The 12,863-nt window shown below is 38.4% G+C and overlaps 1 long non-coding RNA gene and 2 other non-coding genes across 3 annotated transcripts in view; all 3 read right to left on the reverse strand.

The window, feature by feature from the left end:
- The window catches only part of LOC141313332 (uncharacterized), an 88,497-nt gene that overhangs the window by 50,856 nt on the left and 24,778 nt on the right, over nt 1-12,863 (reverse strand). The window lies entirely within an intron of this gene.
- trnak-cuu (transfer RNA lysine (anticodon CUU)) lies at nt 4,550-4,622 on the reverse strand. Its single transcript has one exon. It is a non-coding gene; the product is annotated as a tRNA-Lys (tRNA).
- On the reverse strand, nt 5,480-5,620 carry LOC141313947 (U4 spliceosomal RNA). Its single transcript, XR_012350012.1, has one exon. It is a non-coding gene; the product is annotated as a U4 spliceosomal RNA (small nuclear RNA).

The following is a 12,863-nucleotide window of genomic DNA, read 5'->3' on the forward strand; positions in this document are numbered from 1 at the left end:
GCTCCGTCACTGCTTTTATTATATCAATCGCCCTCGCCTCCTTAGCTTGACCTATTTCTACAGTAACTGTTGCTTCTTTCAAATAAATTCTTTTCCCATTGTCCTTCCTTGCATCCTTCTCTGACTCTTTCCCATCTCGTTGTCGTTTGCTCAGTCCGATATCACTCGCCCTCTGTCGTCCGTCCACCATTGCCAAGTCCGTTGCCGTAGATCCATCCATTGTTAAACAAAGTAAAAAAACAAAAAAAAAAAAAAAAAAAAACAAAACAAAACTAAGAAATTCCTCCCAGGCTGCTGGGAGGAAAACTTTAACTAACAAAAAAGACTAACACTTATGAACCAAACAATAAATTAACACAAAAACAGAGTCAAACAAAATGGAGGAGATCCTTCCTCTCCCAACTGCAGCCAACTCACTTCCTGTAGCTCTCTAGCGCTCTCAGGTAGCGGTGAGCTGTAATTGTGCTGTAGTTTAATGATACCTGCAGCGAAGTCTTGAGAACATATAGACAAAACAACAAATCTTCTGGCTCCGGCACACTATGATCTGTAGACACCTCTTTGACGAGGACCAACAACCAGCCACGCCAATAAAAGGAAACAAAATGAAGCAAGACTATCTTTCTCAACAAGCCTCCAGAGAGACTGGCAAAAATTGCCGATGCTGACTGTATTTCAAGTCATCCCGGTGGGGTATTGGGTATTGACTTTGTGGCAACATGGAACTTTTGGATCTACATTAATATTAGTCTGTTTCTTCTTATTCTGAGGTCACCGTAGCCACCAGATCCATTCTGTATTCCGATCTGATGGTCACTACAGTCCCCCGGTTCCAGTCCGTACCAAGAGCAGATGGTGGATCAGCACCTTCAGCCGAATGTCAGCGGATACTATGTCAACTAGATGAGCCCCAGAGACAGATCATCAGTAAAGAAGGCATCCACATGCCACAGCAAACTACTCGAGCTGGTGAAAATGTTCACCAAACACCCGCCGCTGAATTCTTTTAAAACAAGCCAGCTTATTGAAGGTGCACAAGATAAACGCCCTGAGAAAGCTGTGCCTCGCAACCCTAAGAATGGCATAGGCGTCAGTGGACACCTGACGCGCGTGCAAAACTCCGGCATTTCACACGGCCCTGGGTGGGCTCGAACCACCAACCTTTCGGTTAACAGCCGAACGCGCTAACCGATCGCGCCAAAGCTGGGGAACAATAGTCTGTTAAGGGGGGGGAAGAAAAGGAAGGAGGGGGGAGAAGAGGGGGAAAAGAGAAAAAGAAAGAAAAGGAAAAAATGAGGAGAAAAGAAGTGAAAGGGAATTTTATCTCTTTGTCCTTTAAAGCAATGTTTTTGGAGTGTATATTTACAATAAATTATCTGAAAAAAAAAATGTTTTCTCTATTTTCCTGTACATTTATATGGGGGTAAGGATGATCACAAGCTTCCCAGTTCATATTACAGTGTTGCCAAAGATTGAAGTGTTTACTGAATGTTTTATTTATCAGTAATTATCACATAAATAATGTCCAAATGAATGAAATCATTTTTGAAATGACAAATTAATATTTTATTAGATTTATATTACTGATTATTGATATTTTATTCAAAGTTTTTGCACTTTAAATATATTTCTGCTGTAGTTATGTTCTAAAACTTATAGTACAAAAAATTGTACATTTATGTATTAAATCATCCCCAAATTTATCAACATTTTTAAAAGGGCGTATAACTGTTTAATGATACTGTAACAATGACAAACAAAAAGAGTTATTTGATCATGACCAAACTTTTATTTTTCAATCAGTCAAAGCCAATTATTCATTATTCTTTTTTTTTTTTTACATTTTTATTCTTGTAGTTATGTTGCATGTGCAGAAAACAGAATATTACCTCTTAATAATAATTTGCAAGTGCAAAAGAACAGAAAACAGAACTATACATATAAACAAAACCGCTCCACAAGATACTCCGCAAGGCCGTCCACTTTGTCCAGCACACCAGCACTAGCCAAAGCCTGTGAGAAAAATACAACAAAAAGAAAAAAATGAAATCAACAACATTATTAGTACAGTGAAGTGGGACAAAAAACCCAAAACAAATAAATATATATATTTTTCTAGATGTTTTTTTTTTTGTCAACTTCAGACAAAAAGCAACAGGTCAGCACAAATTATTATGTTTTCCCTAGAAATTTTACAGTATTACATAAAACATAATTACATACATACATTAAACGAGACATTTACATACCACAGACTCGTCAGGGGATGCTGAGACACCTGGCGTGAAGGAGGCATCAGGCTGAGTGGAGGACAGAGAGAAGCTTGGGTCATCAGTAAGACTCGACTCAGTAATGTCAAGTGTTTGGTCCACCCTGAAGCCCTCGTCTTCTTCATCCTCACCTTCATCCACATCCTCCAGCATGTTCTCTGTCTCTTCTGAGTCAGGGTCCACTACCAGGGGCTGTCCAGTCTGACTCAGGAGGTAGTCAACACCAAGCAGCTCTCCTATGAAAAAAATAATAATAAAAGAAAACACACAAATACAGGATCAGTCAAAAGTTTGGACACATTACTATTTTTAATGTTTTTGAAAGAAGTGTCTTATGCTCATCAGTCCTGCATTTATTAAATAAAAAATATAAAAAACATTAATAATATTATAAAATGTTAATACAGTTTAAATTTACAGTTACATGTACTTTAAATTTTTTTTGTCATCAACGCTGAATAAATTTAGCAATCATTTTAGAAATCAGTAAAAAGTTATATTAAGAACAGCATTAGAAATCAAATATGAAATCTTCTGTAACGATACACAGTACTGTTCAAAAAAAAAATTTTTAAAGAAATGAATTCTGTTGTTTTTAACTTTTTATTCATCAATGAATTCTGCAAAACGTATCACAGTTTTCATTAAAAAATAAATACAAATATGCAGTACAAATTATATTGCTGTTTTTTCTGTATTTTGGATCAAATAAATGCAGGCTGAATGAGCAAAAGACACTTCTTTCAAAAACATTAAACACAGTCACGTGTAAAAATGTTTGACAAATAATGTACACATTCATATTCTACAATGAGATACAGGTAACTTTACCTTCTGGCAGAGGTTGTACAACTTCTGCTGCCGTGGTGCTGGTCTGTTGCCTCCAGACGGACAAACCACAGAGCTGGCAAAAGTCCTCAACCTGGCCATCCACTCGCCATCACCCATGACCTTGTGGCAATTATGCATAATTTACTGTTATTACTATAGTAAATACATATAGCATGTATTAATCACAATGTGAAATAAAGTGCATTGTTAGTTAATCACATTAAATGTTAATTAGAAATGATAATGTCTACAACTACACATATTTTTTAAATCCAAATCAAACTTTAAATAGAATAGATGTGTTTACTATGCAAAACTACAGGCAAATGGTGTTTTATATATGTGAGATTATAGGTTAATCATGGAAACAAAACATGATTACTACACTTTCACTATAGTAAAAGCATGGTAAATTACTTGATTATTTATATTAAGACTGTGTTTACACTTAAAGAACGAGTAAACTGAGTTTAATAAGTACGATTACAGGCACAATTATGTTTAATATGTGAGATTTTAGGCAAGTCATGAAAAGAAAACATGATTACTACACTTTCACTATAGTAAAGCCATGGTAAATGACGACAAACACAAGCACGTTTTTTGTTGTTGCTGTTCATTCAGATTTTCCTTTATAGTAAGACTGTGTTCATACAGTTGTAATCGATCAGCCAAAAACACAACATGGTTACTACGCTTTTACTATAGTAAAAACAAGGTAAATTGTCATAAGGGATGACTGCACTTACAGCTGAAACGCGTTTTCCCCCCATTTAAATCGAACTTAAGAACGAGTAAATGGACTTTAGAAAGTTAGATTACATTTAAACAGTGTTTCATTATGGGCAATTCGCGAGTCAAAAGTTTGTGAACGCCAAACACGGATGAATGACGGACGAAAACGTAACGAGTTACCAATTGAGAACATTGTAAACAGAGAGGAAGAAAGTAGAAAACATGTATTACTTATTTTGAAAAGTTATCCTATATTCCGTTCGTCTGATTTTTGAACCTGACTTAGAATGAAACTAAGCATGGTGAGTGGCTCTCAACAATGGAGCTCGAGCGACGCGATTGGCTCCCGTCCATTCTCACAATGGACGGTGAGCGACGCGATTGGCTCCCGTCCATTCTCACAATGGATGGCGAGCGACGCGATTGGCTCTCGTCCATTCTGACAATGGACGGCGAGATCGGCGATTGGACGAGGAGACGGCCGTGGAAACAGACGATTCTGCTCCAGAGACAGCCGCTGTTGCTTGCTGCCGCCGGATCACCGGTGTAAAAGCAAGGGTTAGGGTTAGTGATAGGGATTAAAAACGCTCGCACTAACAGCGACATCTGTTTTGAAAGATGTTTCAGGAGCTCGCAAAATCCACTCAGCCTGCGCGGCGAACGGGCACGCTGGAGCCCGCCACCCTTTTGGGAAGAAAGAGAGTCAACGGAGCCGCCCAACGTGGGGCTCGAACCCACGACCCTGAGATTAAGAGTCTCATGCTCTACCGACTGAGCTAGCCGGGCTGGTCGAGGGCTTCTTCACCGGGTCGGACCCAGTTTTCATCGGCCCCCAAATTACACAGGCGAAACGGAGGCTCTCGCGTTGTGCGAGACTGTCGAGCCCTCCCCGTGGGTAGGGCTTAGAGCAGGCTTAGAGTTTTCTTCTGTCGGTTTTGACCCAATCTATTTTTGGGAAGCGCAGTTTGACCCAGCAGTGCGGGCCAACAACACGTTCTGTTTTGCCGCGTGAAGGCGGGTCAATGCTTTGGACAGCGTATGGTTGAGATGTGATTTTCCACCAATTTGGGGCACCTTTCTTAAGGAAATCAAGGATGATTTGATGGGAAATGGCAAACTGCTGTAGCGTTTGGCTAACAAGCCAAAGCTACAAAGGATGTACCGGTGCCCCGTCGTCCGAGCAGAATCCACATTCGGCCGTAATCGGAGGTTACTACTAACGTTCGATTGTGTCTCATAGGGAGTTTGACGCAGGGCCTCAGTGGAAAACAGGCCCTCGGCGGCTGAAACAAAAGACGAAGAAGGCATCCACATGCACATGATTCAGGAGTGTTAAACAAAGAAACCACGCAAGATGACGAGGTGTCCAGCGGTTAAGGCGGTGGAAGGCTAATACATTGTGCTCGACATGCACTGGAAGCTTTAGCGCCACTGAGAGCCCACCGGACCAGACAGGCCCAACCTGTTTACGATGGGTAACGGTGAGCTGTAATTGCGCTGCAGTTTAATGATACCCGTCTTGAGGACATATTTACAAAACAACAAGCCTTCTGGCTCTGGCGCTCAATCATCAGCAGACACCTTTTCAACGAGAAGCAAAACCTAAACGAAACAAGACTACTTTTTCTCAACAATACTCTAAGCCTCCAGAGAGGCTAGCAAAAATTGCCAAAGCTGACTGTATTTCAAGTCATCCTGGCGGGGTATTGGGTAAAGTTTTCAACCAGCAATGATCGCGCCTCGGATAAACCTCACAGGCTACAATATTGCCTCTGCGAAAGAATGCCGGCGACGGTCGTCACCTTTTCAGGCACCTACGTGGATGTGAACCGACAAGGTGGTAGCAAGCTTTAAACTGCCGCACAAACAGTCTCCTGGCACGGGTTGCTGCACCGTGTTTCTACGGAACAGATTAGAGGTGTGTAAAAGACGGCTCATTCACTATTCCCTCTGTGCTCAAAACAGCCTGCTGAAAGCACAGCAGCAGCTGAAAAGGTCCGCAGCATGGCCTCTCTCAGTCAGCAAGGGGGCGGCGAGGCCGAGTGGTTAAGGCGATGGACTGCTAATCCCATCCTTGTCGTTCAGTTCCTTTAGCACTGGACCTTAATCTAGGTCCTGGGGACCCCATGCTGAACTTTTTGTGTGTCCTCCTTATCTAACACACTCAGTTCAGTTCTTTGAGTTCTCTACTAATGAGCTGATGATCTGAATCGGGAGTGCTAAATAAAAGACGCCACATAATATTACGAGGTGGCCGAGTGGTTAAGGCGATGGATTGCTAATCCATTGTGCTCTGCACGCGTGGGTTCGAATCCCATCCTCGTCGTTTGGTACATTTAGCAGTGATCCTCGGTCCTGGGGACCCCACTCTGCAATTTTTGTGTGTCTTCCCTATCTGACACACTCAGTTCAGTTCACCGAGCGCTCTACTAATGAGCTGGTGGTCTGAATCGGGAGTGTTAAACAAAAGGACCGCGCAAAACGAAAGGTGGTCGAGTGGTTAAGGCGATGCAAGGCTAGTCCGTTGTGCTCGGCACGCCTTGGTTTGTGTGGGTTCGAATCCCATCCTCTTCATTTGATGCTTTAGCACCACTGAGAGCCCACCGGAACAGACAGGCCCAACCTGTTTACGATGGGTAGCGGCGAGCTGTGACTGTGCTGTAATTTATTGATAACTGCCGCAAAGTCTTGAGAACATATTGACAAAACAACAAGTCTTCTGGCTCCGGCACGCTATGATCGGTGGACACCTCTTTGACGAGGACCAACAACCAGCCACGCCAATAAAAGGAAACAAAACGAAGCAAGACTATCTTTCTCAACAAGCCTCCAGAGAGACTGGCAAAAATTGCCGATGCTGACTGTATTTCAAGTCATCCCGGTGGGGTATTGGGTATTGACTTTGTGGCAACATGGAACTTTTGCATCTACATTAATATTAGTCTGTTTCTTCTTATTCTGAGGTCACCGTAGCCACCAGATCCATTCTGTATTCCGATCTGATGGTCACTACAGTCCCCCGGTTCCAGTCCGTACCAAGAGCAGATGGTGGATGAGCACCTTCAGCCGAATGTCAGCGGATACTATGTCAACTAGATGAGCCCCAGAGACAGATCATCAGTAAAGAAGGCATCCACATGCCACAGCAAACTACTCGAGCTGGTGAAAATGTTCACCAAACACCCGCCGCTGAATTCTTTTAAAACAAGCCAGCTTATTGAAGGTGCACAAGATAAACGCCCTGAGAAAGCTGTGCCTCGCAACCCTAAGAATGGCATAGGCGTTAGTGGACACCTGACGCGCGTGCAAAACTCCGGCATTTCACACGTCCCTGGGTGGGCTCGAACCACCAACGTTTCGGTTAACAGCCGAACGCGCTAACCGATTGCGCCAAAGCTGGGGAACAATAGTCTGTTAAGGGGGGGGAAGAAAAGGAAGGAAGGGGAAGAAGGGGGGAAAAGAGAAAAAGAAAGAAAAAAGAGAGAAAAAAGGAAAAAATGAGGAGAAAAGAAATGAAAGGGAATTTTATCTCTTTGAACTTCAAAGCAATGTTTATGGAGTGTATATTTACAATAAATTATCTGAAAAAAAAATGTTTTCTCTATTTTCCTGTACATTTATATGGGACTAAGGATGATCACAAGCTTTCCAGTTCATATTACAGTGTTGCCATAGATTGAAGTGTTTACTGAATGTTTTATTTATCAGTAATTATCACATAAATGATGTCCAAATGAATGAAATTAGATTTATATTACTGATTTTTGATATTTTATTCAAAGTTTTTGCACTTTAAATATATTTCGGCTGTAGTTATGTTCTAAAACTTATAGTACAAAAAATTGTACATTTATGTATTAAATCATCCCCAAATTTATCAACATTTTTAAAAGGGCGTATAACTGTTTAATGATACTGTAACAATGACAAACAAAAAGAGTTATTTGATCATGACCAAACTTTTATTTTTCAATCAGTCACATCAATCACTATACATATAAACAAAACCGTCCAATGTCCATGGCTCTGTCTTGTGCATTAACTGCAAGTGAAATGAACAGAAAGCACAAAACAATACAAATGAATAAAACTTTAAAATATTAATGACTCCTGTGCATGTTTTGAAAGTGCAAAAGAACAGAAAGCAGAAAACAATACCGATAAATAAAACTTTATCCCCTTTCTTTTTTGGACTCTTATGGATGGCACAGAGCTTGAATTGGTCTCTATCAGGCGACAACAATCTGGCCACTGGGCAAGTGGGGCAGTGGTGGTGAATGTCTGCCTCTTCACGCTCTCCACTCCTGGAGTGACCCTGTGTCCAGCCTGCTCTGGTGTCTGACAGCAAACACCACTCTCTTCTTATCGTAATCCAGCAGGTTCTGCCAACTATATTGCCCACCTAAGCAGAGAGAGCATATAATACATGGCAAATGAGAAAACAAAACAAGTGGTAGTGTTAACATGGGACAGGTCAAGAAGAAAAAGTAGAGAAACTGACCTGCTGGTTGGTGAGAGCCAAAGATGGCTGATTCCTGAGCTCCACAAGATACTCCACAAGGCTGTCCACTTTTGTCCAGCACACCAGCACTATGCAAAGCCTGGGAGAAAAAAAAACAGAAATGAACAGCATTATGAGTACAGTGAAGTTTGAATTTTCCTAGAAATTTAACAATATTACATGAAACACAATTACATACATGCATACAACAATATATTTACATACCACAGACTTGTCAGGAGATGCTGAGGCACCTGGCGTGAAGGAGGCATAGTAAAGGAAGGCACAGGCTGGGTGGAGGACAGAGAGAAGCTTGGGTCATCAGTAAGACTCGACTCAGTAATGTCAAGTGTTTGGTCCTCCTCAAAGCCCTCGTCTTCTTCATCCTCGCCTTCATCCACATCCTCCAGCATGTTCTCTGTCTCTTCTGAGTCAGGGTCCACTACCAGGGGCTGTCCAGTCTGACTCAGGAGGTAGTCAACACCAAGCAGCTCTCCTATGAAAAAAACAAATATATAAATAATAATAAAAGGAAACACAAATACAGGATCAGTCAAATGTTTGGACACATTACTATTTTTAATGTTTTTTGAAAGAAGTGCCTTATGCTCATCGATCCTGCATTTATTTGATAAAAATAAAGAAAACATCAGTAATATTGTAAAATGTCATTACAGTTTAAATTTATAGTTCCATAAACTTTAAATTTAAATTATTTCTGTCATCAACGCTGAATATTTAGCTATCATTTTAGAAATCATTCTAATTAGCTAATTAGCTAATGTTGGTCACAGTTGTGCTGTTTAATGTATTTTTTATGTAATCTGTGATACTTTTTTTAGGATTCATTGAAGAATAAAAAGTTCAATAAAGAACAGCATTAGAAATCAAATAGAAAATCTTCTTTAACGATATACAGGACTGTTCAAAAGAGAAATTAATGCTGTTCTTTTAACTTTTTATTCATCAATGAATTCTGCAAAACGTATCACAGTTTTCATTAAAAAATAACAAAATAAATACAAATATGCAGTACAAATTATATTGCTGTTTTTTCTGTATTTTTGATCAAATAAATGCAGGCTGAATGAGCAAAAGATACTTCTTTCAAAAACATTAAACACAGTCACGTGTAAAAATGTTTGACAAATAATGTACACATTCATATTCTACAATGAGATACAGGTAACTTTACCTTCTGATAGAGCTTGTGCCACTTCCGCTGCCGTGGTGCTGGTCTGTTGCCTCCAGACGGACAAACCCCAGAGCTGGCAAAAGTCCTCAACCGGGCCATCCACTCGCCATCACCCATGACCTTGTGGCTCTTTGGCTTAGTGCTCATCTAAATATAATAGGGAAATAGTAGTTAGTAATGTGCATTTTGCAGGTATTGGACAACTACACAAATGTTTTTAATTTTTTTATAATGATACAACGATATATATTCAAGCTGACTAAATAATGGCACCCATTACAACAATTAAACATTATTTTATTGCTAACAAAGCAAAACAAGGTTAAACATTTAAAGGTGTTACACTACAGCCATACATATAAAGATTTGAATATGAAATTACTACATGCAGTTACGAGAGAGATAAGATTATTGTTTTGTTTGGTTTACAGTTAGTTGCATCCAATTATGCATAATTTACTGTTATTACTATAGTAACTACATATAGCATGTATTAATGACAATGTAAAATAAAGTACATTGTTAGTTAAAAGCTGTGGTTATACATATGATAATCAATCTGAGAAAAAAAAACAAAAAGAACAAAGAACATAGTAAGTACACTTTACTTAAAGCATGGTTAATTTTTGTAAGGGATGTCTATATAACATTGCATTTTCATTTAAATTATTATTTGTAGCACTTGCATCTGTGTTTATATAAATAGTAATCCATCTGCAAACACAAAACTTGATTACTACATTCACACAGCAGAAATGACAATGTCTGCAACTAAACATATTTTTTAAATCCAAATCAAACTTTAAATAGAATAGATGTGTTTACTATGCAAAATTACAGGCAAATGGTGTTTTATATGTAAGATTATAGTCAAATCATGGAAACAAAACATGATTACTACACTTTCACTATAGTAAAAGCATGGTAAATGACTTGTTTTTTTCATTCATATTTTTATTTATAGTAAGACTGTGTTTACACTTAAAGAACGAGTAAACTGAGTTCAATAAGTACGATTACAGGCACAATTGTGTTAAATATGTGAGATTATAGGCAAGTAATGAAAAGAAAACATGATTACTACACTTTCACTATAGTAAAGCCATGGTAAATGACGACAAACACAAGCACGTTTTTTGTTGTTGCTGTTCATTCAGATTTTCCTTTATAGTAAGACTGTGTTCATACAGTTGTAATCGATCAGCCAAAAACACAACATGGTTACTACGCTTTTACTATAGTAAAAACAAGGTAAATTGTCATAAGGGATGACTGCACTTACAGCTGAAACGCGTTTTTCCCCAATTTAAATCGAACTTAAGAACGAGTAAATTGACTTTAGAAAGTTAGATTACATTTAAACAGTGTTTCATTATGGGCAATTCGCGAGTCAAAAGTTTGTGAACGCCAAACACGGATGAATGACGACTTGGGTAAAGTTGGTTTTATATTCGCACATTCAAAACATTCACACACTTCCGCGTTCAATAACTTTCTAATTATAAGCGCAATAAAGTAGTTTTTTTGCTCATTCTAATCAGCGACAGCATTTTCAACCTACTACATTTTTTTTCACAATCGATCAAAATGATCAAAATAGTTTTAATGGCATGTTTACTTGCGAATGTCCGCTGAATGTCCAATGTAGAGCTGGAAACAAGATAGGGACCGTCTAAAAAGTTCTAATTGTTTTTCATTGTGTGCAAACAGACAACTACGTTTTAGCCAACTACAGATGTACCGGGAAATATCACTGACATTATGTCTTCGGATGCTCATTTAGCAACAATAAAAAGGGCAATATAATGATATATAATGAAAAGATGTTTAGGAAATGACAAATAATGAACATGTACATGGACTGTAATTTGGTAACAATGCAGAAAGCCTGGAAAGCCATGTTTAATCTCCTGAACATAGTTAATAGCATCATTTAACAAATGTTTTTTATTTATTTATTTGCCTCAAAATGAACAAGAACTGTGTTGGTGTGTTGCTAACAATAAAATATGATTTATTTCAATAGGTTTTTAAAGCATGGATCAGCTGCTCCAAAGCAAGTTGGAACATCTTGTCTGGACCCTACAGAACATACTAGACCCATGTCTTGCTGTTTTATTTATCTGTTTTTGGGTTTTAAGTGTAATAAAGACTTGACAGTGTAACAGTTGCATGTGTTAAATGAAAAGAATGGCTAAAATAACTGTTATGTTTTCCCGTTGTATGACTTGTATATCTTCATTTAACATTACACTTTCACAATATCACAGTTGATGTGCATTGATTGATGTTTACAATCCTGCAGAAATATCACTGTCCATGGTACTGAATCCATCAGATTATTGACAAGTACTCAAGAGCAAACAAGATGTTTATTTGGGGTATTATGGGTGAACACTTTACAAAGTAATGGCAAAAATTTCCTCAAGATGGATTATAAATAAACTCTGCCTATATATTAAATTTGTACCATCATTGTGTTTTATGACTTTCTTCAATGACACATCATCCAGTTCAATAACTTCTGAAAAGAGGCTCACACCATTACAAATGAAGTTGCTACATATTTATCTGACCCTCTTCCACATTTCAGAAGTCTTTAAAGTACAATTATTTGCTCCAAATGAACCATTTTCAACATTTCTGTATTCAATGGGTTTATTCATTGAGACACTATCTAGTTCAATAACTTTTGAAAAGAGGCTCACACCATTACAAATGAAGTTGCTACATATTTATCTGACCCTCTTCCACATTTCAGAAGTCTTTAAAGTACAATTATTTGCTGTTAATGAATCATTTTCAACATTTCTGTATTCAATGGGTTTATTCATAGAGACACTATCTAGTTCAATAACTTCTGAAAAGAGGCTCACACCATTACAAATGAAGTTGCTACATATTTATCTGACCCTCTTCCACATTTCAGAAGTCTTTAAAGTACAATTATTTGCTCCAAATGAACCATTTTCAACATTTCTGTATTCAATGGGTTTATTCATTGAGACACTATCTACTTCAATAACTTTTGAAAAGAGGCTCACACCATTACAAATGAAGTTGCTACATATTTATCTGACCCTCTTCCACATTTCAGAAGTCTTTAAAGTACAATTATTTGCTCTAAATGAACCATTTCCAACATCATTGTATTCAATGGGTTTATTCATAGAGACACTATCTAGTTCAATAACTTCTGAAAAGAGGCTCACACCATTACAAATGAAGTTGCTAAATATTTATCTGACCCTCTTCCAAATTTCAGAAGTCTTTAAAGTACAATTATTTGCTGTTAATGAATCATTTTCAACATTTCTGTATTCAATGGGTT

Source organism: Garra rufa, unplaced genomic scaffold (genome assembly GCF_049309525.1).
Source record: "Garra rufa unplaced genomic scaffold, GarRuf1.0 hap1_unplaced_007, whole genome shotgun sequence".
Classification (NCBI taxonomy): Eukaryota; Metazoa; Chordata; class Actinopteri; order Cypriniformes; family Cyprinidae; genus Garra; species Garra rufa.